The 23993-nt window shown below is 34.4% G+C and overlaps 1 long non-coding RNA gene across 1 annotated transcript; it reads right to left on the bottom strand.

Moving 5' to 3' along the window:
• Positions 1–348: 348 nt before the first annotated feature.
• Positions 349–23274, bottom strand: LOC108506704. The gene is made up of 3 exons (XR_001877857.1): positions 23199–23274; positions 17341–17399; positions 349–586 (listed from the first exon to the last, which is right to left on the bottom strand). It is a non-coding gene; the product is annotated as an uncharacterized LOC108506704 (long non-coding RNA).
• Between the last annotated feature and the right edge of the window lie 719 nt (positions 23275–23993).

The raw sequence follows: 23993 nt of genomic DNA, 5'->3' as shown, positions 1-23993 counted from the left end.
GAATCTGCTGACTTCTAAAGGAGAAACAAATGCATGGTTTGTTTGTTTGTTTGTTTGTTGTGGAGGAAGATTGCTGGAATTTTTCGTGGTTTGATTATTTTGCATAGAACTATTCATCTTTCATGAGATTATCCAAGAGCTAGTCTGAGCTCAGCATGACAGGCCTAGAAGAAATGGCCAGATTCTCTCAGAGAGAGAACATGTCCTGATTGCTTCCTTTGCTTTTGTGGGTGGGGGTTGGAGATAGGGCAGAAAAGGCAGAAGGAATTAAAAGTCTATTGAACTTGAAGTTCTTGAAGTCTATCGTGGTCAGAGAATAAAGGTATAGAGTTGGTGCAAAAGCTCCGCTGATTCTCCTTTCATGTTTGTCTTCTGTCTGTCCATTTACCTGAGAGTGAACTCATTCAGAGAGTAGTAGCTGTGCCCTGTAACAGACTTGATCCAGATCTCAGGTGCATCTTCCTGCACCAGTCAGATGGAAGGGGCATGAGGGAAGGGCTTCAGTCATACCACGAGACCAGTGTTAACATAGCTGCACAGCAGGAAAAGGTGCCCTTTGTAGAGGTCAATGCAATGTATGACGCTCCTGAAATACAAGACATCAAAAAGCGCAAACCTTCAGAAATTATCACTTGTAGCATTTTTTACAGCTAGAGCTCAAATTCATTTTAAAAGGCAGAAAATAAGTGCAAAGATTTTAGGATGTGAAAAGGTTTTTTTTTTTACTTTAAACTTTGTAAATTGTCCTACAAATTAAATTATGGCTAGACAAAAACAGTAGAAAAAAAAATAAAACACAAGTGTTTGCTAATATTTCTAATACTGAGCATTTTATGAACGCTTTTATATTTTATATTCTCTTCTAAAACACTTAGTTACATTTTTATATGTTAAATCCTTATTTTATTACCAGAAATTATAGTTACATGAAACTGAAAAAATGGCATTGACTACTATTTGAATTTTCAATAGTGGGGCACTTGGAAAACCAAGCAAAATTGAATTGCTTTTAGCAACATTTCTATTACAATTAAGCAGAAAGGTATTGGAATAAGAAAATACATTAAATATCATCTAACCAGCATAGCAGAATCTGACACTGGACAAGAGGTCATAGCAGAAAAATAAAGAGTACAGAACAGACAACTTTAGAATACACACACCATATACCAGAGTTTTGGTCTTATAATCTCGTAGTTTATCTGAATCATATGAGTTGGCTAAAGTGCAATTGTTAAATTTTCAAATTTATTTACTTTCTCGTATTCAATATTAGTAGTGTATTTTTGATCTGGGATGATCTGTGTGTCCTTTATAGCCTCCATAGCTACTTGTACAAGGAAAAACCTTGTGTTGTAAATCCTTCTCCTAAAGAGGCAGTTCTCTGTTCTGTTTACCTGCCCCACAAACAGTTGATTAACATGTAGTATTTCTATATATGAACAAATTTAAATTGTTATTTATAGTTTACACCTTTTCCGCAGAGGAAAATATTTTTAAATAATGTTGTGTCATAATTAAAATAAAAATTTTTATACTGATGCTAACTGTCCATGAAGATATTTTTACCTTGTATAAGGAGATTTTTATCATTCTACTTTATAACAGGAATTTTAAGGCAAAGAAACGATTTTGTTTCTAAATAAGTTTTTTATCACGGAAGATGCACTTCTAAAAAACTCAGAACTATATTGGTATAAGGAATAAAACTTTTTCTGCTAACAAAACTTCCAGCAACGTAACACGGGCTTCCACATTAGAGGTAAGGAATCAAATCAAAGCACTTCAGTACAAAGGGCATTTGAACTAAAAGACTTTGTGCTCATAATGACAAGCCATGAGCCATGACTCTGTTTGTTCCAATATTCTTCTTGACAATAATTAATAGAAATGAAAACAGAATTGCAAGAACAGTTGTAGAGAGAAAACGTGTCTTGCATACAAATACGTACTTATTTGAGTCCATTTTATGAAGTCCTTGTGGGTGGGAAATGGAAGGGAATTAGCAAGGATATCAAACACTGGTAATGTGAAACTATAGTCAAAACTACCACTACCCACAATATGTCAAAACTCCACTCTAGGCACATATAATTGTGCAGTAATATTACAAAGACAGATCATTAAAGCAGAATAAGAAGACTGAAAAAGGAATAACTTCAGAGATAGAAGACTGAAGAAGGAAGAATTTCAGAGATAGAAGCCTGGTGGAAATGTTTGTGATGTGCAAAATGTTGTCATTCTGGAAGAGAAAAATACTCCTTTCCTTACTCATAAGTGAAATAAAGAATGGAAAGCCATAAGGACCATAGAATTACTGCTACATACAGTCAATTACTGATGATAGAAAGAAAAACAATAAAAACGGGTGGACCAGAAATCACTTACTAGTATACAGAATGTTATTACATAAGATTTAATGATGCCATGGCTTCAAACAGAAACAAACTCAGGAAAGAGTATTGCAAAAAAATTTCTCCTTGAATCAATTGATCAAAGGAGAAATACAGAATAAAGTGTATACTGTTAATAAGTATGATTATGAACATCCATGAAGTGTTTGCAATAGATATTTAAACTCAAGTCAGCAAAACAGTTAAATAGTTCTGGGTAAAAAATTCAAGACATTTCTTAAGAATCCAAGTCAATATTTTTATGCATGAATTTTGAGCTTTGAAATTTTCATGACTTTTTTCAAGAAACTGAAAAAAGGTATTGTTTGCATTGTCATATCATAAGTGTCCAAATGATATATCAAATTACAAAAAAGATGGAACAAACCTGAAAACATGATGTTGGTTTTGTACATGATTTGAAAATATGGCAAGGATTTAAATTCATCAAGTAAATATTTTCTTAATGCAGTTTACTAATGTTTTTTATTACCACTCAATTTTTTTTAATGTCTCACTCTCAAAAAGTCATTGTCTTATACATGTACCTGGTTGAAAAGGCACAATTACACAAAGACCTACCTCTCCACATATGTGAGCAGATATGACATTTTCTCTTTCAAAGAAGCAACCAGTATTTGCTTTCATTAGTCAGTACATTATACACTGAAGACCAATAAGACACATTGTTCTGTTTGAATACAGTTATAGAAGTTATGGGCAAACCAATGAAATTTTTTATCTGTGAAAATTAAAAATTGAATACATAACAGAAAATCAATTAAGTAAAGAAAATTGTAGCCAAAATTGTGTACCAGTCCAAACTTCATCCCTAGTTACTGAATATGTTTAATCTTTAGGCAGCTTTCTAAATTTACAAGTGTAAATGGTCTTTTTCAATTACTGACCTGTAATTTACTGCAATTATTTGCCTTTGTGTGACCAACATTAGATATTCCTCTTAACAGATTGGTTTATGTTCACATATAATATAGACATTTCAGATTGAATAAATCCCAGCAGACTGATCATGGATATAGCCAATAAACAAGGTCTCAAAATCTGTTTTAATGCTATAAGTATGGATTTTCCTGTGCTAAACAATCTTAGAACCTAATCCCTTCAGTACCTCATTAATCAATAATATAAACATTAGTTTCTACCTCTTGTCCCATGGCATTAGAACAAAAGCAGACTTTCAGTTTAAGAATGAGGGCCTAGTTCTCTGAAAATCTTTAATTAATGTAAGCTCATAGACAAGAAATTATAAATAGTATTAGAAATATATATATGTGCATTTAATCAGTGAGAAACAAAGAGAAAATTATTAGTTAGGAAACATTGCAAAATATATTATTAGAATTCAGTGACGTGATTAAAAATTTGACTGTGTAGTGAATGTAGGAGAAAGGGAAACCAATGCAAAAGAAAAAGCTTTGCCAGAAATTATGCATGTTGAATGTAGAAAGATGTTTTGAAATTACCCAGATTCTGCCTCCTGTATGTTTGTGGAACTTTTATTTTTTCAATCCAGTATCTGGGGATGCAAATCGAAGATGGAATGTGTCCCTTCATTATTTTTATTGCTCAGTTTACCTTTTTTGTGGCAAGTATTATAGTGGTATCTTAGTGGTGCTAAGTATACATATAAGAACAATACCTAATTTTATTAACAAATAATGCTTGGGCAGTTTCTGTCCAATTGTCTATCATTGCAGTCTCAGTGAGATAAGGCAAGACCCTTCTTGCTTCAAGAGAGACCTTGTTTCCACTGGGAACACAATGCATCATGTATCAGAACATATCTGTATATTTTCTGGTGAGGGTGAGCTAGCTGAGGTCAAACCCATATCAGAAATCATGCTAATAAACACTAAGGACATTAGTCAGTGCTTCAGCAAACTCCCATATCCCATTTTGCTTACCACTACTGATGCAAACAGAGAAACCAAACTATCGCTCATGTCGGTGGAGAGCTTTACTTAACTAAACATGCATGAGATTTGGGCAGCTACTATGGGTTAACCAAAGGACTTCTCTGAGGATTAGGGGTTCACTTGGGCATATGGCTAGGTCATCCTGTGTTGATCAAGGACAATGGACTTCTTTTCTCTGTTTCTTTTCTTTTGTAACTAGCCATTGAGGAAATATTAAGGCCATTGCTTGAACATTCTTTTTACACCCCTCAGTGGATGCACAGGCTGATCCCCTGTAGCTGTCTGTCTGATGATTTATGGCTAGCCATAGCAATCTAATTATGACATCCAGGTAATACAAATAGAAATTCAATCCTTTGCTTCAAATGCTAACAAACCAAAACAAAACTTCCACCTTTCTGCATTCTTTTTGCTTTTTGATTGGTTTTATTTTAACTTTTGTTTGGTTTGCCTTTTTCCTGCAAGAAGACATTATTTATGCCAGTTTAAACCTAAAGGATGCATATTTTTAAATATATACAAAGAGTTCCACTTTAAGATGCTCCACCCTGTCTTTTTGCTTTTGGTGATGTGAATCACTTTGTATGGTTCAATGTGTTCCATAATAATGAAAAGTGATTCTGAGATAAAATATTCAGCAAAAATTATCAGTCAAGTTAAAAGAAACTGAGTTTTTACAGATAGTGGCCAGATGAGAGATAATATTTCTTTTATTGTGGTGTTTAGAAGCCTAAATTGTTGCTAGTTCACAGGAAATGAGAGGTGTGTATGCATGGAGAGAGTAGTTTCATTGCTGAAGATAATTATCTTCTTTCTAAAAAAAAAAAAAAAAAAAAAGGCAGCTGGATATCTTAATGGACTGAAGAGGGGGAAACCTAACTGCCAAGTTAGGGCTTAGCCAAGAGCAGGTAAAAGAGACTCAGTCTGTGTCTGTGTGAGCCATATTGGATCCTATGGGAGCACAGTCAGCTTCACTAGACAAGTCAGAGAATGGAACCTTTACCATAAGAAGGTGACAGCAGTGCATTACCTCTTGGTGAATGCAGCACTCCTGGAACAGTGCTAGTAAGTTCCTTTATTTGCTTCTGAACCACAGGAACTTTCCAGCCCAAGCGTCCTCTACCTCAGTGTACTCTGTAACTGTTTAAGTCTGCCAAATGAGTGAAGACATAATTCTTCTTCCAGCAAGATGGCTGAGCTATACAAGCTTCTCTCAATTAAAAATTACAAAATAATTATTTATCTTGTATTATATGGTTAGCTATCCCTGATCAGACAAAACACTGTGACCATAATTGGCTTGGTCTTTACTTTCACTAAAGTACTAAATGACATGAAACATGAAGAGCTAGAGCTGTATTTCTGTCCCCAAATACATACCACAAATACATGATGATTGAACTAATGGAAATGCCTAATTTCTACTAGGAACATGCAACTTGCATTGCTTTCATGAACATAAAACTTGTCATATGACATGGCTAAAATTTTGTTTGAAGTTACAAAGCTATTTCAAGAGAATAAAACACCTGCACTGTCTAGATACACTGTACATTTTCCTTAATTCTTGTTTGACCCTGATTTGAGAATCAGACATGAAAAGATATAACAGGAGGAGGGTTAGATTTTTATTTTTCATTTACAGGGCTTCATGACATAGTAGTACTTTGGTACTATGACAATATAATCTGTGAGTTGATACTACTCGTTGTGGTGTTCAGCAATAACCAGGGGGAAAATTTGTGTTGTATATCTCCTGCTGCTGTTTCCACACAGGAGCTTTAACTTTTTTGTTTGCAGTATATATGGTTCTTGTTAGAAGGCAAAATGAACTTAGCAGTTTGACTTCTTTTGTGGAAATATACTCTAACAAATATCTGGAAGCATTCTAGGAAAGAATATCTCATGTCAAACATGTTGATCAGTTAAAATAACACATATATGGCTGTCAAAATTCAAGACAGCAACATTCCTCCCTACCAAATTACCGAAACCTTCAATGCATTGAAGTAAAAATATTTTGCAGTGAAAGTTTTAACTCAAACTCCAATACAGTTATTTTGTGTTGTCCAGATGAACAGAATGGGGAAACACTTCCCTGCTATTTCCACAAACTTTTCTAGCTCTTCTTATTTAGTAGCTTACAGGACTATGCATTACAAGGGCATGTCAAGTTTGGAAGAAGAACCAATGCAACAATAAATACGTATGTACTATTGATAGGAGGAGATATGCATGACAACAAGGAAATATAGTTCAGGTTAAAATGCACATAGCATGTTTTCCTTAAGACTGAACAGCAAGAATTATTAGAGCAATAATGGGAATGACAACATGTTCATCTAATTAAATTCTGGAATGAGAACAGAAAATGTAAAGAAAATTAAAATTTAAATCTCAATGTAGCTGTGAGTGATATCAAAAATCTTATCTAGAAAAAAACACTGTAAAGATAAGAATACAGAAACTCAGCTGGTATAAATAAATCATGACTATCTACTGCCTTCACCAATTTCTTCTGGCTGGGAATCACATTCAAGGTCATTAGCTGTACTCTGGCAAATCTTGGAAAAAACCTTCCCAGAGCACTGAAACTAAGGAAGTCTTTTTAATATGAATGATTAACAATTTCAAACTCTACAGTTTGAACTGTCACAATTGTAGACATGCTACTTTAGTTTCCTGAAGACAACAGAAAGCAGTCATATTCCCATTGCAGTCCTACCCTCTGATTCACTTAGTCCTAGGATGAAATGCTGAAGGCCATTACAACCTTCAGTGCTGTCAGGTAGGAAAAAAATTTTCATCTGGGTTAATGCAATATTTATCCCAAAATCAGAAGCCTTTCTTTATACCATTCACCTGTAGCTGTGAGAAATACCACTGTGGTGTTATTTTCCCAGTCAACTGAGTTCTGCCTTTTGGTATCTCCTCCTGATATTAGCCTCTATAACGTTCCAAGGCTTAGTTATATCTGTAGCACATCCATGGAGTTTAAAGAGTTCTGTGGGACTACTTTTCCTGAAGAGTCTATACAGTTTGAAAAGTATACACTTTCAAGATTACTAACTTAGCTTATTAAAAAAAAAAAAGTGATATGCTCATAAAAAAAAGTAAAGGGATAGTTACATTCAAATTCCTTTGTGCTGTTACTTGAACAATATCATGACCTTAAGACAAAGATTGTCTTTGGGTATCTCTTCTTTATTATATCAGCTTAGTCACAAAACAAAATATATGGTAAGTATGAACTCAGGTATAGATATGTTTTACAGAATAATAAGGGTATAAAATCTTTTTTTAAACAGGATATATTTAAAAAATAATTAAAAGATAATTATTGCACCTAGTCTCTCAGTTGACTAATATGCTCCATCACATAGTGAAAAATGTTTATGAAAGATTATACCCATTTATAAGAGGTCATAGTTAATATAATCCATTCCTATCATATTAAAATTAAAACTAAAGGGATCTTTACCACAATATAATTAATCGTGTCACTGAAAGTGTTTGGGATAAGAAAACATTACTTAAAGGAATAGGGAGGAGAAATCCTATAGTTTTCTTCTGTATCAGAATTTTAAGTCAGTAAAAAGGCCAAGCTTGAAATAATATTTGCTAGTTTTGGCTGGGATAGAGTTAAATTTTCTTCATAGGGACTAATATGGGACTATGTTTCAGATTTGTGCTGAAAACAGTGTGGACAATGTAGGGGTGTTTTTATTATTGCTGAGTGGTGTTTACACAGAGCCAAGGCCTTTTCTGCTTTTCCTACTGTCATGCTGGCAATGAAGTTGGGGATGGATGGACAGCTGGGAGGAGACACAGCAGGGACAGGTGACCCAAGTTGACCAAAGGGATATTCCAGGCCATATGACATCATGCTCACTATATAAAATGGGGGGAAAGAGGAAGCGGAGGGGGAGTTTCGAGTTTGTCTTCCCAAGTCAGCGTTAAGCATAGGGCCTTGCTCTCCTGGAGATGGCTGAACACCTGCCTGCACACGGGAAGAAGTGAATTAATTCCTTGGTTTGCTTTGCCTGTGTTTGTGGCTTTTGCTTTCCCTATTAAACTGTCTTTATCTCAACCCATGAGTTTTCCAGTTTTTACCCTTCTGATTCTCTCCCTGATCCTGGTAGGGGAGGAGTGAGTGAGCAGCTGTATGGGGCTTGGTTGCTGGTTGGGGTTAAACCATGACATAATACAAAGACTGGAATACACTTATGGGTTTATCTCAAAATAAGAAAAATGTTTAGCTCAAAACCCTTGTCAAATCTTACTCACAGTTTCAGGATCTAGAAGTTTATAACTGAAATCTTGATCACATTTTTGAAAGATTTTTGTTCCATCTTGGCAACTTGGAAAGTTGCCTGGAAACTGGGTTAAATTAAATATTTTTAAATAGGAAAAGAACATGTCTTTCACTATAAAACTAGAATTGAGGTTAAGTAAAATTATCATAGTTGATGGGATAATTGAAAGGCTCCATGGATTTCTTTCTGATGAGGCACTGGGTGAAATTCTCTTCACCTGAGTGAGGACAGAGAACTGAAAGCTCTCTTTAGTTCTCCTATAGCAGTACACTCTGTCTGGTTTTCAGGAGCAGTAGAAGTCACCCAGTTATATGAGGAATTTCCCTGTCCATCCTGAGGATTTCCAAGGGCTTAGCTCAGTCTCATGTGGAGATGTGGTCCCTGCTATGAGGAATGCGAGTGCATCAAGTAAAAGACGAAAGAAAACAGCAAGGAACCCAGGAGGAGAGATGTGTCTTTCCTGAGTGTAAATGACTGTCCTAAACTCTAAAACTAGCACCAGGTTCCCTTCCACCCAGCCCTCTGACTGCTGCAGCACAGCTGTTCAAAGCACTGGTTGCATTGCAACACCCAAAGCAGGACAGGGCCAGTTTGTACCTGCTCTCTCTCCGCATTCAAATGTTCTAACCACAGAGACTTGACCTCTCCAGTGGGTCATTGCAGGCAAGGAACTACAAAGCAGGTGAAGGGGAACACATAAGATTTCTGCTTAATTTCCTACTGTCTGATAAAGAGAGATAGGTGTTTATTTTTAGCAAGCTGGATCATCCTCTGAGGGGCTTTGCATTTTCTAGGCAGAAAAAATTAAGAGTATCCAGGTTGTAGGAGACAGATCTTCCTCAGCGAGTCTTCAAAGACAACAACCTTTCTTTATGAAACATTTTTATGACCTGGATGTTATTCCAATACCTTCCTGGAAGCCAGGTATCAAACTTTGAAGTTAGAGAGGGCTATTTATATCAGACTTAGTCCAATCAGTTTTCTGTAAATATAATCCAGTTGTTAGTACGATAAAGACCTCCTTGTAAAATTATACTTAGTTTTTGTTTTCTTCCGTTGCACTCCTTGATACAATCTTTGGCATGGCAATATTTAAAAATACTTTTTTTTTTTTGAAGCAGCCTGTTATTATATGAAGTTATAAAATCATTGTTCACTTTCAAATATTAGAATTAGTATCCTGGGTTTTTTCTACTTCCCATTAAGACATACGTTTGTTTCATGAGAACTAGATTTTCTGGAAAAGAAGCTTCCATTTTATATTGATCCACAATGCTTATAAAACAATTCTTTACTTCTGAACAGCAAAGAAACTAACTTAAATGGGAGATTAAACCTAATAAAACTTTACACAGTGCAATAGGTCTCTGTTACTTTCAGAATAACTGTTTACACTGCCACTATCTAAAGCAAACATTTCCTGACCCATTTTGGCTCTTTTTCAGCATTGTGTTATATTTAATGTAACACTTATAGGCTGAGTCAATTTGGCAAAGCTGAATTTCCTCTGAATGTGTTGGTTGTCAGGGAGCTACTTTTCAGGTCAGTAGTTTTGTAAATACAGCTCTGAAGGGGTAGATATGGCTGGTTGTGGAGGAACTAATTCCTAAAACTGCTCCTTGTGCAAACCGTACATGTGCAGTACCATAACAACAGTAGCATACAAGGAAAGCACTGTGGTGGGTTCCAGAACAAAACCTTTGTTCTGGTCCTCCTAAAGGATCCATACACACCAGGAAGACAACTTTTCTGCTGATTAACCTCAGTCCAGAGTTTAGCCAATGGCCTAATCACAAGCCTGCAGTCCCAAAACACTATTCAATGCCAATAATGTTAAGAATAACTTCTCCATCTTTGTTATTCTGTACTCTGCCTCTGTGCACCTCTGCCTACATCCTCTTAGATCTCCTTTTGTTCCCTTCTCTTTCCTCTATCTGTTGCTTGCCTGAGTCTGTAATACTTGTTTTTTTCATGCTGTTCATTATGTATTTCAATAAACCAAAGGCCTAACAGATTATCTTCCTTAAAATTCATAGCTCCTACTCTTTCTCCAAATCTCAATGGCGTTCCTTAGTCAGCAACGACCTTTTCCACTTGTGCTACTTAAGCTTTCCAACAGACTTAGGTGCCTTTTTCTTTTCACGTTTTAGGCTTTTCCTTTACACTGAACACCAGATGTGAATAATTTCAGTCTAAATAGTCTAGATATGAGTTGCATTCCAGCATAACTTACAGGAGGCTTACTTCAGTCTGTCATCAAGCTTCAATCTCATACAACTTGGGTCATAGGTTACCCAGCTTAAAGTGTTAATTCTACTTACAGTAGAAGAAAAAATGCCAACTGAGGATATATTGTCAATTCATCAACACAAATATAACGTAAAATAAATAAGGAACCGGTGTGGATATTTGTCAAAATGTTTAAAAATCCATAATGAGTATCAAATATGCTTTAACTCCATGGAAAATGGAAACCCATTAAAAATACTCAAATATATAGATAACTAAAATTCACATATCTAAAAGTTAATACATTGCAAAGTAAAAAGTAGATTGAAAAGTAACTTTCAACCCAGTACTTTTTTCCCAGCATTCTAGATTCACAGATGTGAACTACATTTCAATTGTAATATAATTGAGAAACAGTGGATCTTTTTGGGAGGGAACAAAAGAGACACATAAGGAAAAAGTGTTTGTATCCTATTGGAGGACTTTACAGAGGAAAGTATACATTTTAAATTAATGACACATAAGTATTATCTGGTGCCAAAGTACTTAGAGTACATCTTTTATAGCAATTCTTTCGTGTCACTGCTAGAAGTATAATTTACATCATAACAAGTGTATTAATCTCCCTTTGAACTTGAAAGTGCCCCTCCGGGTATGATATATTCCTGCATATGCAGCACTTAATCCTTTTGCAATTGTCATGTTAATTTTGAAAAATAAAAAAATAGTACTTAATTTAAATTTCTCCACCCATGAGCAAAGCAATGAATAATATAGAATTAATTATGTACTAGCAAGTGAGTAAATTGTATTGATGGAAGACTCAAAGAACTGTTTTAAGTATTTTGATAAGTTGTTTTAAAATTCAGAAATAATATGTGAATTGCATTCATTATAATAAAATTAAAATAAAATATTTAAACAAACTGTTACTAAACTTACATAACTTTGCACTTTTTCTCATTACCTTAAATCTTTTGATTGTACTAGGCCTAATGTAGGTCTGGTTGGCTTTAGATCAAGATCTAGGCCTGCAAATCTGGATTTCATTTGAAATCAAACCTAAAAGTCAGCTTTTCCTAAAAGCTTATGGAAACAAAACTTTTATTGAAGACATTCTTTTTTTGATGGAGCAAAAAATCATCTAAAAAAAATGTGCTCTAATTGTATGTTTCCGCAAAATACCTAAATCTTTTTATGTTTTTCTTACTATGATCTGGTATGAAGGAGTACAGACAGTATGTTTCATACAAATCCCTATTATGACATTTTAGAAATCTTTAGAGTTTCAAGTAGTTCAGATAAATCTGGGTATAAAATAGAATAATGAATTAAAAGGCTATGAGCTTTGGAATTTTTATTTTAAACAAGCTGAAGATTCAGTCACCCCTGCAGTTTAATACACAGAGTGGTTTTTCTCCTTTATTTTTTACTTTGCCTCTAGACAAACTGTCTTTATCTATATCTTTTTAATACCTTGAGATCAGGTATACAACTTTCATTAGACATATTCAAAACGTATTTTTTAAAGTTTATGCCATAAAAAACACAGAGTGAAATTCATAGAAAACGTGAATTCATCCAGAGACTTTGCAAATTCAAAAATGTACACATTAGCCAGTAATAGACAGAAGCAAATTACAGAACACCTGTAATTTTCCATCTGCATGTACCTGTCACTGCATATGCATAATAGCCGAATCCACAGGAGGCGCAGAATTAAGTCATCAGGAAAGATACAGTAACACATTTACACAAATAATAACTCTTTGTGGTAATTGCTTTATAAAACTATCATCAATTGTTTGAAATTTTTCATGATAAATATCTACTTCTCAGCTCATTGAAGAACACAAGAGATAATTGTCTGAGCTGATAAAGTTCAGAGGGACACATAGTTAAGAGGGTAGTATTTAAAAACACATGCAGCACTAGACAGAATAATGACAAATAATGAATCATTCCTAAAAGTTACAGGGTTCAGAGAAGATATGGGCCTGGAGTGCCATGTAAAGATATTTCTGTGGTGTCTGATACAACCTTTTTTTCAGTCTCAGGCAACTTGAGCTTCTCAGTTAGAATCACAGAATTCGACTGAATTTTAATTTCAAACCACGAGGTCCATATTATCTCTAAATCTGTCTGTGGGACATCATTTAAGACTATGTCTTTCCATAGGGAGTTTTAGTATCTGCTGTCACTCATAATGATGCTATCATTCACACTTCAAGTGTGTGAGGCATAATTAGCATTTTTTAGTAATCTGCATCCTCTGGTCTGTCACCATTCTGCTTTAAAATACATTTTTTCCTTTTACAGTTTACTGCAGAAGCAAAGAGGTATTATCTTTTTTGCTTTGGGTGTAGGCTTTCCTGGCAGTATGACACTCAGGCAATGACTATATGCACTGAGTCTCCTTCCTCTGTCAAGGATCTACAATGTCGGTTTGTGACATCACTGAAAACAGTCATAATTTCTTGTTGACGGACAGGCTAATTCCTTCTCAAAATAATATGCAAAGACAATTATCAATCAGCAATAAGTGTCTACATAAAGTGTCAGAAATGCTCAAGGCAGAGGTTAAGCTTGCATATCTTTAAAAGCTTTATCTGTACTCATGCAGTTATATCAAATCATGACCACTTAGACAATTTAATCAAAGTTGAAGTGTATTTAAAAAAGCTTTTTCTGAAATATGCTTCTTATAATCGTGTTCAGTTGTGAGGATTTTTAAAAGAATGAACAAGCCCTCTATTGTCAAAATGGAAGAACATCAGAAGTGTCTTCTGATGACATTTTAAAAAACCTCAAAACTTATTAATAATGTAAAAATTTTCCATTTCTGCATTTTATATTGGCTATTTCAAGTTTTCATTTAGAACTGCTTCTTTAAAAATAAATCATATTTCAATATGTAGCTCAAAAAATACAATATGCCCAAATTGCATTCATATTATTTCTACATGAGCAACACTTTTTGATCAAATCAAAATTGATTGTTTTCTAATAAAAAATGTTAACCTTTTCAATTTTTTTTCCAGTCTGAATAATTTTTTTTTTTTTAAGGTATTAGGGAAATGGCAGTGCTCAGAAAGATTTACTGTTTCTATTCATATTAAAATTGATGCCTTGCTAGAGGCAAATTAATTGATTTTATGAGTTATTTTCATCATTTACTGTTATAAAGTTTCAGCTGCATATCCAGGAGGTTTTTAATATACACTGATGAGGAAATACAGAATAGCATGTACAAAAATATAGAAATTGTGAAAGTAACAGAGTTCAATTTCAAAGTAGTCAAGTCCTATTTACTGTGACTCCCAGGTAAATTTATACACAAGAAATCACAGAGACCTTGTCTGCCACATTTTTCAGCTCTATGTACCTGACTATCTCAGAGATGTCAGAGGGGTACTAAATTTGTTAAGGGAAACACCTCTTGGCCTGTTGCTGTTAGGAAGTGAGCATTTCTATGGACGTGACTACATGTGTAATTCAAAGGTGAGAATTTGGATATTTTAATGAGCCTTGTCTGGTAGAGATAATCTTAGCATCACTGAAGCCAGCAGAGTTACATCAATTGGTACCAGAACAGAATCTTCTCATAAAACTTTGTTTTAAAACATAGGTGGTGCTGCCATTTTTGGAACACATTGCTCAACCTTCGCAAGTTTGTGATTTGTTCTGTACTTTCAATGACATCATATATTAATTTACTGGAAATAAAGAATAATGAGGTCATCCTAAGGCTCAGTACTGCGATGAAGAACTGAAAAGAGCTACAGTAAACATTAAAATATATATATATACATACATGCACACATATATATACTTATGTTCAATTTTTTACATATAAATCTGGTTGCTTAGGCAAAAGAAGAAGTTCTTGCCTTGTTTAAGAGGATTAATTTTGAGTATGTAGTTATCAGGACAAAGTATTCCACTTTCACTCATTTCAAATATATTTGTGATATTATGCAATATGTCCTCCCTTTAATTTATATAAAAGAGTTTTTTTAAAGCACATTTATAATACAACTTGGGGGGGGAAGAGATTTCATACTTGCTCCCTCTATAAACAAATCACATTTGTGATGGGGAAATAAAATTCAGCCTTCTCTTCCTGATTTTCTCTTTCTCCTCTAAGCTTTCTTTTACTCCATGTTATTAGATATGACACACACCCACTCCTCTCCCCACCCTTCCACCCCACCCCCGCCACTTTTCTTTAGCAGTTCAGGCATTTACCACTCCCCCTGAAGCTAATCAGAGTTTACGTCCCCCATGATACACAATGAACTCTCTGTGGAGCTCAGAAAGTGCATTCTATTTTTTTTTGTGTGGCTTTCTTAGACTGCTTTCTGGAGAAAATCCTTAGTCTAATAAATTTCTTAATCATTTTAAAAAACATGTTTAATTTTTTTCTTTTGGGATGTGTGGGGTTGTTCTGGGTTTTTTTCCTTGTAAAGGTTTTTAAAGTCCGTGGATTTGCCCCATCTTTGCTTCTCAATTCTAATCCCTGAACACTTTTAATCAAGTCTTCGGTAGTTTTAATTATTATTCAACATCTTATTTAGGATTAAAATTTTTCTATGATTGTACAGTGAATACAGATCATTAAATACTCATTGTATAATTAAAATTAAAAGAATAATCCCTCCAACAAAATTTCGAACAATTTAAACTACCCAGGATTTAAGAAAGCTAAATGATTGGAAAGGAGATTTATAGCTTGGTCAAATATCCTTAAAGTTAAAACAGATTTGTAAGCATTCTTAGGATAAAAAATAATTGTTGGGACAAACCAAACATGAAGTCTATCAGGTTTGATAGACTGTCTCCTATTGTGGCCAGTTCAAAGAGTAATAGAAAAAAAGATCTAAGAACAAAGAGCAAGAGAGTGTAGAAAAATCTGCATTTATAGTCAAGTCTCTTCCTGATCTTCAATATAAGAGAAAGCATAAACCCTGAAGCCTGAAGATAAAGATCTCTGCAATAAAATTGTTATTAACTACAAAAATCCCTGGTATTCTTGTTATCAATCTCTAAATTCGTTTTGTTGTTGTTGTTGTTTAGGATTATGTCTTCACAAACTACAGTCTCTAGGAAGAGCAGGATAACTGGGCAGAAATTTAAAATTTAAATGCAAAACAAAATCAGCAGTCATGAAAAAATGTGCACAAAAATGCAGTGTTTCTAAATCTTCTTTTACACTATGACGTGAATGTCACTTTATGAGGATCATCAGGTAAATTATCGTTAGCCATACAAAACCCAAATATATCACCTGTTCAATAAAATACTTCCATGTATTTTGACCCTATAAAAAGTTCATTAATCTATGAATCACTGTAGAGATATTTGCATACAAGCATCTTGGCAAAATAGCTGAAGAGGGAAAAAAGATGAATTCAAAAGAATCATGTGATAAGCTCATGTTCCTCTCAGAAAGGAAATATTTTTTATTTCCTCTTAACAAGGCTTGAGACGCACTGTCAAGCCTGTACAGAAGAGCTTTTTGTGAACCCTGGTGCAAAAATCCCTACCTGAGACTGCTCAGTAAGATTAATGATGGTCAAGAGCCATACAGAAGGTCAAGATGGCTAAACATAGCATTAGTCCATAGACGCTGCTGTCCAGCTACCTGTTTCCCCATCTGGACAGCTTACATTCACGCTCCTGTCAGTACAGGCTTCCATAGACCAAACGTTGCGTGTGTTGCCTTTGCACGGGCTCAGTGCTGTTTTCCTTTTGTTCCAAAAATTTAGAACTTTTTTTTTTTTTTGCAGAGATAATGCTTCAGACTCCAACAGTGTGGCTCCTTTCACCTGCAACATGCTTTTCACATCTCATTATCTTTCCTAGCTCTTCCTTTTCTACTTTGAGTAGTAGCATGCATTTGGACTTTCTGTATTATCCTACCCTTTCCTGGCTCTTCCACAACTCTCTGAAAAGCAAGTATTGTATGCCCTTTCAAAACTGTTTTTTGGTGCTTTTCTCACTTTGAATTCATTGGGCATGTTAAACTGCATTGGTGCAAACGCAGTGACAAAATAACTTGAGAGGGAGGTATCCTTATTTTGAAAAAGAAAATCCTCCAGTGTGAGTGTCTGAGTGTCTTAACACAGTTGATTAGGAAAATATGCTGTGAAATTCTCAGGAGACACTTGAAAAAAAGTCTTATCTGTCAAGGGAGGAGTGGGAGGAGAGACAAAAGAAAGGAATTAAGCCATTCAGAAGAGAGTTTCCTAGCAGGTGGCTTGATTTGTGCCACTTCAGCAAATGGAGAAAAACAAACAAACAAGAAAAAAATTACAATAGCACTCAAGGTGATTCATTAACTTATGTTTTCATTAATGTTTGAGGATGTCATTAAAACGTTACAATATTGAGAATTTTTCCATGTATTAGACGTTAGCTACTGTATCACACTGGGATATAGCCTAGCATTGCCCTATGTCTTACCGGGAGTCTGCTTAAAACCGTCCTGTGTTGTCTGTCATCAGTGTTCAGTGTGGGACTTCCTGCAAGTTTTCAAAGACAATAATGAAACCTGGGGATTGTATCCTTTTGAGCAAGTGAGTCATCAAAACATCACAGATGTTCATTACCATATGAATTTAGCACAATTTCTAAATCCCCAGACCACTGTTATCTCTGAATTTACCCTTTGCAGTGAATGGAGGAAAATTGCTATTTTATTTATCTGAAGACTGCATTGTGATAAGCAAAGTCCTGGAAACAATCCTGTGAAAGACTTTATGGTAAGGAAAATAAAAAAATATATAAAATTAAAAAATATATAATAATTTTTAGTAGAATCAAGAATTGTAGTTGCTGTTTCTGATACCATATGTAATTTTTTTCCCTCTCAAGAAAAAACCTGAAGTGAACCAGCACTTTCCTACAGACTTCCTGGAGACAGGTCAGTAACTAGTATGGGCCACAGCAGTTCTCATTAATTAGGTAGAGATTCTGGTAGGATGAACATAAGCTGTCCCGTGTCACCTAGCATAGCTAATGGCTATGTTTAAATTACAGCCATGATGCTTCCAAATAGCCCCAAAAATTTCTTTTCCTCTTGCTTTGTCTGCTCTTCTTTCTTCGTTATGTTTCCTTTAAACACCACTAAGTATTTTTCATGTTAACAAATTCTCTGTTTCTCTTTGCTGAACTTCATCGTGCCTTGATTTTGTTTATACGATTACAATTTGTTTACAACTGTATTTCAAAAATATATTTTAGGCAAAGAAACAGGGAAAAAAGCAGAGAATATGGTAAGGGCTTTAGACAGTGACTTGATATTTTAGGAAATTTAAATTCAGTGAAGTATATATAAGGCTAAAAGCATAAAAATACAGAATAAAAATTCAAATTATCCATTCTGGGTCCATGACTGCACATAACTCTATGTACAGGTAGGCAGGGTGGGAAGCATTCAGGTGGCTGGAAATCTGAGCAAAACACAGAGGAAGTCTTTGTACAAGTTCCAGCTACAGCTGAAAATACACATTATGATTTTGAGGAGTAGATACACTTCTTATTATTACTAAATTTAGGTTGATATTTCTCTAAGAATGGGTGTAAAAAGAGAAGGGAAAAAATTCAGCTGAACGCACCAATGTAAAAAGGGAATCAAAGATATTTATCTGCAATGTGAAACAATCCCTTGACATACAGTTACACGAACTTTTAATTAGAGGTCCTTTGATTTTAGTTCTAATGTTTACTACGTCTGCATGTGCAAGACACATATTTGCTATCCTCTAACTCTTCAGGACAAGCAAGCAATACCAATAGGTTTGAGGTTTGTTCCCAGTTTAAACTGGGTGAGATGAAACAAAATGCCAGTTGTGTAATCTCAAGGATTTGACATTGCCCGAGGAACCTGTAGCCACTGCTTTTAATTACTAAATTAAAAAAAAAAAAAAAAAGAAACCAAAAGGTTCAGGCAAACTTTCTCAATCACTTTCTGATATGTAGAGTTTGAACAAAATTTAAAAGCTGCACAACCATCTTTTAAAAGTGTGTGTGGGGAGAGGTGTATGCATCTGTTTTAAATTAAAATTTCCAGTTTCTATCTGTAGAGGATTGAAAAGCTTCTGGTGTTATGGGGACCAGTGGCACCCACACAAGTGTGTGGTCAGTAATCATATGAGATAATTTGACCTTCCCAATCAACTCTTCACTGAGGACCTAAATGAAATGGTTTGCATTGAATCAAATAACTCAGGGGCTAATACCTAAGAACCACACAAGCCTTTGCAATTATTCAATTATTTAGTAAAAGGGCATCGTTTCATATGCCATAAAGCAATTAAATTGATAATTAGACTAACAGAGTAATTTGATGTTAACTCAGTAAATACAAGCATATTTACTTCACATTTCTGCATAATCAACTAGTTCAGTTGAAGCTGAAGGTTTCAGTGGCTGAACTACTTCAGCCAGACATCAACCCTTCATAAGACCTGAAAGTAAATAAGAGTGACAATCTTTATAACTCCTCTAACTGCCAACCTGTATGTACAACTGTTGCTTGCTTTGTTCTTTATTTATGTTTAAAACACTTGTTTTGTCAAATAACATGATCACTGATCCTTCAGTACTTGGGATAATTGGTAGCAGTAGGTCAGCTAAATGGTTCATCCCAGCTTGTCTATATTGCTAATGAAACTCCAGCATTATCACTTCTTTTCCTTCCATGGGGAATATAGTTGCCTAGTACCCTCACATGTTACAACCCTGTCCTTTCCCCACTTGCTGAAAGACGCTTCCGTGACCTATTTCCATATGAAAGTATAGTTTCTTTTGTACTCTAGAAAATACAAAGTTAAATCCTAACCAGCTGAGAATCTGTCCCGCTTGCTTATTCTCTGTTAACTACTGCCTAGCACTCCTGCTGTGTCAAAATGCCTCACCAGTACCTCCTGCAGTGGGCTATGTCTTAAAGGCACACATTAATCGTTAATTAACAGATTATAATTTAAAAAATAAACTCCAAACAGCTCATTATAGTGACATTTAAATCATTCAATTCAGTTAAATAGGATGACAGTTTATTTAATAATGATCACAGTGTTTCTCTGTTCTGTTGCTTTTTTTCCCTCTTTAGCAGCATTCTGATACAGAAAAAAAAGATAACGTAGACAAATGTAATTCAAGTGGTCTCTTTATGAAACAAAATTAGTGCGAAATGATTTGACTCTGACTAGTATTGTTTCTTGAAGGATGGGAGAGGCAGCTGTGAGAACAATCTGTTTCTTCTAGGAGTCAACTATGCATGCCTTACTGTGTATAATAGTAATAATTGTAAAAAATACCAGTTTGGCTGAATGAGTTTTGTAGGATTCAGCTGACTTCACAGTTTTAAGAGTATTCTTTCTTTTTAAGAATGACTGGCTGTTGTAAAATGTGAGGAGTAAACAACATTACAGGATCTATTTTTATAGAAAGAAGCATCTTTCTGTATGATCCCCAGATGAAAAGCTGTCATCTGTCTTCTGGATAAGTTTTATCCTCCTCCCCTTCAATGGCAAGTTTTTTGAAACTGCAGAAGACTCCAAGCAATTCTTTATCATTCCCTAAATAAAGACATCAGAGCATTGGCAGACACCGTACATGAGCACGAATGGGCAGCTGTCTCTGAAAGCTTAGTTAAAAGCTGTGAAATATTATTACTAAGTGTATGTCAATGTGATGTCTCCTACTACCTTTAAATGGTGCTTTAAAATGATGCTTCAAGCAGAAGTTTTCTCATTTATGATGTATTAGCCTAAGTCTATAAACTACTCCGTGGAAGGAATCTTACCAGTCCATCAAAAGTAATTAAAGGCAGAGAGTAAATTTCAAAGACAAAGTGTAAATTGAATTGGGGGAAAAAAATAAAGAAGAAAAATAAGGAAGAAGAAATATTTTTTTAACCTTCCTTTCTTTCATCTGGGAACATTTAAAAAGACACATCTATTGATAGCATGCTAGTAAGAAGTTTTTAAGTATGACCAGAAAAAAAAACTGTTCCCTGAATTTTTATTCTATTTTATAGAACTGATGTAAAAAGATTAATGAGGTTGCAGTGTTAAGTGTTACATCACACATTCTTAATGGTGTCTTATTATTAACCAAATAATGCATTCTACTAATAGCTTGGACATTTATTGTTAAAATTTTAACTCTCTTCCCTTATTGTTTTCCTTGGATCAGTTCTATTGCTGGTCAAATAATGCATTCTTTTTGTATTGTGCTGTTTCTTAAATAGCTGTGCTAAGTATTCAGTCTGCTCTGTAGAGCACAAAACTTCAACTTTGTCTCTGCATGTATTCATTTTCACAGTATTTAATTACAGGATGAGATAATATTTCTCAAATAGCAGAGTCTAGTGTTATATTATTTATTCTTGGATTTGTACTTTATTTTTTTCTGGGAACATTCAAAGACATTTGCAATAAATATAATTCAGTGGAAAATTTAAATTTTATTATCATTATTTGATAATAAACTTTAAAAAATAAAATACTTAAAACATATTCTTCCTCTTCCCTGTCTTGGTTTTCTTTCAAAACTTGTCAAATGTCTTACAACCATCTCCACATAGAAAATAATAGCCAGCAACAAGGATAATGACAGTACCAATAAACATCATATTCAGAGAGAACAAACCTACAAAATTTCAATCTGAAAACTGTATGTTTAAGAAAGCTATGAAATGCTATAATGGACTGTAAGGGAAAACATGATTCATTTAACTTTATAGGTGAGTACTTCCCTGTTATAACAAGCAGAAATCATCTTTGCTGTCTTTAGTCAACTCTAGATACTCTTTTTTGTAAAGAGGTAAATTGTTAAAATATACTGTGAGATAAATTAATGAGTATTTATTTACCTAATGAGCAATTCTTCACAGTTTTCATACTTTCAAGGTCATAATGAATGGAGCTGGTTTTGTACCATTGGGATTTTTTATGTATTATGCTCCAAAACCTGCTTCCAACAAAAACCTCAATCTTTTCAAGTCAGGATAGGGTGAAACAATAAATCATGATATTGCTCTTCGTTTATGATTCAGAAGTGGGTGAAAGGCTTATTCCACCTCCCGTGGGAAATAACCTATTAAAACTTTGAGTTTCTTTTGATCTTAATCCAAAGCTCATCAAAATCAATAGTTCGGTTTCCATTGACCTCTAATATCATTAATACTAGATATTTTGGAGGGTGACTGAAGTCAATATATGTAACATGAATGAAGCTTTACAGAGAACCATTGGCACTTTTTTCCTAACTGCTTGCTTGTAGTTTGTAACTATTTAAATGGGGCACCTGAACTGCAGGAAAGAAATGAAGAGAAGAAAGTGGCTAACATGAAACCCCATAGTGATTTTAGTTTATATTTCTGTTTTACTTTGATCTAATTTAAAGTCAAAAGGAAATGTGTAGAATGCAAAATATTTCCGATGATGAAACAGATATCTTGTAGGAAAATAAAAGCCATACATACAATATTAGAAGTAACCAAAAGTTAAAACAGTCAATTCAAAGGTAGAAAAGCAGATATTTCATGGAAAGAGGTTTAATATAAAAGTAAAACTAGAAGAAAAAGAGAAAGAGGAAAAATATGGATAAGCTGATATATTTTTCCTTTTTTTCTTCTCTCCATTGTTTGTTACATTTCCATGTTTTATGCTATCTTAAAATTAGATGTGAACTCTAGCCTTTCTTAGTGTTTATTTTTTACATAGAATTTTGCTGGAACTACTTGTATTTGTGAGGTTAAGAGCATTTTTCAAAAGGATCATAATTTATTTGCAAATGGTTACTACTTTATTCTTTCTTCTGAAAATTCCAGACCCAAAATTTATTCTTTTCATGTAGCAAGTGATTTTTTTGTTGAAAAGAAAGAGAAGAAAACATTTTGATTCAGGGTCTTGATACATTGCAATAGATTTTGATTTTATAACAAAGTTGTTACTTTTCAGTTTACCAAAGGGATACTGTCATAGTTACAGGAAGCTTTTTTGTATTTTATAAACTGTAAGTAATTTTTTTTCTGCATGTTATTTGTACAGATATTTAGCAACTGCCTGTGTCCTGGGCCCAGCACTGAAGTTTACTTCTGAAAGATGAAATGAGAAATGTTTTTTTCTCAGGCCTTTATTGACAGAAGCATGAAACCCATGGAGTAGGACAGGGACCACAGAAAAGGAACAAATGATTGTTGCTTGGTTGTTGACTTGATAGCCTGTAATTAGCAGTTACTTCTGATAAATGCATATAGCTACACTTCCTCATTTGGACAGAGCACAGATCTATAACCTCTACAATCCTACCTGATCTGTAGAGTGCATGTCTTTTTCTCATATTTATTTGTCATTGTCTGGTAGAAACAGGACAAAGATTTTTCTGTGGGATAGAAATAAATGATAAAGATTAATCCTGAATATGGATTTCAGAAAATTACATCTCTTTAACATTGCTTTGTGAAGAAATTGGTTACAGGCCAGACCCTAATACTGTACACTTATCCTCTGAGAATGCCATTTGCAATGACAAAATAACAAGGGACATGTCTGAACTACTGTAAGAAGAGTCTGTCCTCATTTTCACCTGTCTGTTTCTATATGAATGTCAATGGCATCGGTATATTTCTCAGTGCCTGAAAATTCACCTTCAAGCACCAAATAAAACCAAAAAGTCTTTAAATCTCCTTCGAGAAGAAATAATATATTTCTTTAACTGTCAATCCATGTTTAATAATTATTAGGGCAACCGATTAATTCAAATGAACTACGGGAAAATGAATGCAATTAAAAAAAAATGAGAGATGGGGTTACATCCTCTGTATTTGTACTGGATTACCTGGTAATGTTTATATCCTTAGTGATCAGTTCCAGTGAGATCTGAGAAGAAGGAGAGGTAGCTCAAAGATATGCGTGTTCTAAACTTTTGCCAACTCTGGAGACAGAGTAAAGAACAGAAATTATTGTTCCCTCTGAGGAAAGAACAATTATAACTTGGTCAATTTGGAGAGGCGAGGATGACTCTGGGGAGACTGGGAGCTCAGATCTGTGAGTTCTGTGCATATGGGAGGGAGCATGGAATTGGTTAGGAATACGGGATACATT

The sequence above is a fragment of the Lepidothrix coronata genome, unplaced genomic scaffold (assembly GCF_001604755.1).
Source record: "Lepidothrix coronata isolate B3197 unplaced genomic scaffold, Lepidothrix_coronata-1.0 Scaffold227, whole genome shotgun sequence".
Lineage (NCBI taxonomy): Eukaryota > Metazoa > Chordata > Aves > Passeriformes > Pipridae > Lepidothrix > Lepidothrix coronata.
The sequence above is the reverse complement of the archived record's forward strand: the minus strand, read 5'-3'. Positions and strand labels throughout refer to the sequence as shown.